The 4736-nt window shown below is 35.1% G+C and overlaps 1 protein-coding gene across 1 annotated transcript in view; it reads right to left on the bottom strand.

Annotated features, from left to right (window-relative positions):
- BRINP2 (bone morphogenetic protein/retinoic acid inducible neural-specific 2) overlaps positions 1–4736 on the bottom strand; it is a 109484-nt gene that overhangs the window by 24790 nt on the left and 79958 nt on the right. The gene's annotated exons all lie outside the window — the stretch shown is intronic.

The following is a 4736-nucleotide window of genomic DNA, read 5'->3' as shown; positions in this document are numbered from 1 at the left end:
TACAGATTCTTGGCTGTGCAATGAGAGGGTCCTCTCCCATTCCCTTGACCTGATTAACAAAAAAGGAGGTATTATCCAACTCTGTATCCATTAGAGCACACAGCTACTTATTGATATATCTGTATATAAAGAATGAGAGCTTTTGCTACTATCAGCAGGACAAGTCCCACAAGAATGATACTTTATTGACTGACTGTCCTCCTCCATCTTGTGAGGAAGAACACTTTCCATGCTGCACTAGACAATTATTGACCAACACTAATGCCTAAAAATATGAAACAAATTGTTTCATGGAAAAAATTATTTTCAAACTATATTAAAGCGAAAACGATTGTACCCCTTCTCAGATTCTATGGAAGAAATTAAATTTTTTCAAATAATAATTGGTTATATTTACAGGCTTTCTAAAATCAGCTTTTACTATTTCACATAAAGACATATTTCAAATGTGATATTTTGTTTAAATTTTATTACAAATAAAAAACACATACTTGGTTTTGACTGAATTTCCAGAGTAGAACAAAAATGTAATTTCATTATAAAAAAGTGAAACTCGGCCCTCCCTGGTGGCGCAGCAGGTTAAAGCACTGCACTAAGAAGCTAAAGCCACTTCCGCATGAGTTCTATTCTAGCCTGCCCTGGAGGTGACCACATGGCGTGGCATACCTCTCCTGACCTGCCCGCTGCTCCCCTCAGCAGTGTACTTCATCCATCTGTCTGTTCTGCTTATCCCCCCACCACCCCTGAGCCTCTGGCTTGTACCCCAGTTCTGTATGTACAAATAAATAAATCTTAAAAAAAAATATAATTATTGTTTTATTTAAAGCAATAAAGCCATTATATATAAGTAACATGACAATAACTATATGTTTAAAACAAAATAAGCAAGAACGTGGCATCTCTGCCTTTTTGCAACTCTCTAACAGCTCTTTTAGCACATTGTCTATTTGTTTCTGCACTCAAATCTATTATGATAATTGTGGCTATTCTTCTTTGATTCCACATTAAACAGAACAAATGTAGTTTTTTCCTGGGTAGTTACAGTGCCTAATCTTCATACCATGTCAATGAACCTGCCATGCGGTGACATTAAAATGCAGTATGGTATATTCTTCTATGAGTGAAGCTTTTTACTCGCCATGATTTTATATCATGCATTCGTCATCCGGAAAACAAGGGATCACTGACTTATTCAAAATCATCTATGTGTTGACACTCTTCACTATATGATATCAAAACACCATATTCATTAATATCACCATATTACCACCGATATCATCAGAAAAGTCTTTAAATGTTGGAAAGCTTTGACAACTCATGATGACAAATATGGATGTTTGAAAATTCTAATTTTCTTTTGAAAGCTTAGATCTTATCATTGGTAACAAATACTGTCAGTTGTTTTTCTTGAAGAGCCAAACTTAATTCCCTTTTCTTTTTGAGAAAATATCTAAATAATTGTTTTGTTTCTTAGTTGTTGTTTCATGAAAAATTCAGTTCTATAAAAAAAAAAAAGTGGCTGGTTCAGCTTACAATTCATTCCAAAAAATGTTTTTCCTGGAAACAGTCATCTTTCTCAGGTAACCTCAGGTATGCTCTCGGTGCACCTCTCACTCCATTATGCAGAATACTAAACAAATGTACTAAGGGTCAAGATTCAACAAAATGACTAAATATATACTACTTCACTGACATTCTCAGATGAAGTTAGCATGCATGCACGCTGTGTTTTTAGATAGGAGTATATATGTGATGAAAAATTCCTGTCTGCTAGTGTCATTTGTTGAAATTGTCTTTATTCAGATTTTTAAAATCAGCAGTTTTATTCACCATTGCTGTTGCACCCTCAATGCAAATTGTCAAAAAGGATACTCTGAAAGGGCTCACATTTTGAGAATCCTTATTTTTAGAAGATGGGAAAGAAAGTTTCTTTCCAGTCCTATCTAGAATTTTAGTCATTACACTTTGCTCGTCGTGGAAATGTTTGTATTTTAAAGGGGGTAGATTTTTAAAAGAAATGTTTGTCTTGGGGTGAATTTGAAGCCTTTATTTCTATTAGTAAGAAAGCTATATTTTACTGTCCCCCAAATTACACTAGTGAGGACCAGCTCTATTGCCTTAGGAAACAACAAAATGTAAAATCTTTTCAGCTTTCTCACCAATCACAACTGTACTCTACATGAACGTGCTAACACTTGGTCTAACCATTCCCCTTCCCAAATTGATACAGTGTAAATGATATGTTTGCAGGGTGCAGGCGATAGGTGTGAGGGGGTGAGATTATTCACCAGAGACAGAGTGGGGAACAGAACAGGCAGATTGAAATACACTGCTGAGGGGAGCAGCAGGCAAGGCAGAAGAGGTCTACTGTATCATGTGGGTTATTCTACTTGGCCTGATATCTAATTTGTGTAGCAGTGGCTGCAGATAGCTTCACAGTGCTGTGTTTTTAACCCTTGCACTACCAGGAAGGATCTCCATCTCATTTCTAATTGGTCAAGTGGCCATCAGAAGACACAGAGTTAATTGAAAAATAAACAAAAATGACCTAATAATATATTAATTACAAGAGATTCACTTCAGTTTAAGGGCATATGTGCTGAAGGTGAAGGGGTGGAAAGTAATATTACATGTAAATGGAAATTGGAAGAAAGTTTGTGGAGTTATACTTTTACCAGAAACAGATTTTAAGACAATGGATATAACAAGAGACAAAGAAGTTAATTGTATAATAAATAAATTAAAGAAGTTAATTATATAATAAATAAATACATAAATAATGAATTTAACATTTGTAAATAATTATGCACCCAATATAGGAATACCTCAAAATGTAAAGCAAATATTAACAGATTGGAATGGATTAATAAACAGTAATACAATAACAAGAAGGGGCTTAAAACCTTGCTTTCAATAATGGGTAGACCATCCAGAGAGAAAATCAACATGAAAGCACTGGACCTACTACATATTAGACAAATGTTCTTAAATATATTTACAAAACATCCCAGCAGCAGCAGAAAACACATTCTTCTCAATGTCACACAGAATCTTTTCCAGAACACATCAGATGTTGGAACACAAAGAAGTCTTGTAAATTTGTGAAGATAGCAAGCATTTTTTTCTACCACAATGGTAGGAAACTAGAAAGTAATTACAAGAATAAAACTGAAAAATTCACAAACTGGAGAGAATCAACATGCTCCTAAATAAACAATAAACCAAATCTCTTTTGATAGAAAATAAAGGATAAATCAAAAACTATCCAGAGATAAATGAAAATAGAAACATGATATATCAAAACTTGTTGAATGCAGAAAAAGCACCTCTCCTTTATAGTGATAAGCCTAAATATAGACATCTTAAATAAACAACCTACCTTGGGTACCTCAAGACCAGGAAAAGAACAAAACTAAATCCATAGTTAGTAGAAAGAGAAATTTTTAAAAGATTAGAGCTGAAAGGGCCTCCCTGGTAGCACAGGGATCATAGTGCTATTGAACTATTACCAGCCACTGAATTCCATCCCCAGCCAGGGAGCTGACCTACCATGCAGATCAGACCTCTCCTGTCTCACCTGCTGCTCCCCTCAGCAGTATATTTCAGTAGATCCGTTCTGCTCCTCACTTTGTCTTGGTGAATCCTCTCATCCCACCACCCCTGCACCTCTTGCCTACACCCCAGCTCTTGAAGGCATAAATAGACAATTAAAAAAAAAACACAGAGCTGAAATAAAGGAAGTACAGACTCCAGTTACAACAGAAAAGATCAATAAAACAATTGGATTTTGAAAAAATAAAGAAAATGGACAAATTTTTAGCTGGATTACCCAAGAAAAAAGGAAAATGACCCCAATTTAACAAGAAATAAAAAAGACTATACAACTGATACTAAATCTACAAAGGATCACAAGTGATTACAGCAAACAATTATACATAAAATTATGGGCAACCTAAAGAAAAGCATCCATTCCTAGAAATATACAACCTACCAAGGCTGAATTATGAAGGGAAGGCATTCTTCCATTTTGCCTATTGTTTTTAAATTTGTCAGTTTTTTATGTAACTTCATAATTTAGGGAGTACAACATCACATCTCTATATGTGTCTATACTTCACTCACCCTCCGCCAAATCCTAGTGCGGTTATCCTATGTCCTTTCTTCCACTACTCCCTTCTTCCTACCCCATTTCCCTACATAACAGTGTTATTTTTCAAGTAATATAAGACTAATTCTTGCTGTGCTCTGCAAGTTTGTTTTCTTTGCTGCAAGGTAGTTTAAATTCCACAAATGAGGGAAACCATACAGTAGCTATCTTTTACTTTCTGAATTATTGCGCTTAACGTCATCATTCAATATCCATTGCTTTGGTCCCAAAAGGCGCTATTTTGTCATTTTAAAAGTAGTATTCCATTGAATATAAAATCCAAAATGTTTTTTATCCAGTCATTTGCTATTGGGTGTTTGGGATAGTTCCATGACTTGGCTATTGTGAAATCTATTGCTCCAAACAGAGATGTGTACAAACCTTTTTGTATTAGTGTTTTCATATTCTTTGGGTATATATATATATAGTGGTATTGCTGTGATACAATATGATAGTTCCATTTGTATTTTTTTTAAGATTTATTTATTCGTATAGAACTGGGGTACAAGCCAGAGATGCGGAGGGCAAGAGGATTCACCAGAGACAGAGTGGGGTGCAGAACAGGAAGATCAATGAAGTACACTGCTGA

This window comes from Condylura cristata, unplaced genomic scaffold, assembly GCF_000260355.1.
Source record: "Condylura cristata isolate star-nosed mole 26May11 unplaced genomic scaffold, ConCri1.0 scaffold00024, whole genome shotgun sequence".
Lineage (NCBI taxonomy): Eukaryota > Metazoa > Chordata > Mammalia > Eulipotyphla > Talpidae > Condylura > Condylura cristata.
Note: the sequence above shows the minus strand (reverse complement) of the source record. Positions and strands in the feature narration are given on the sequence as shown.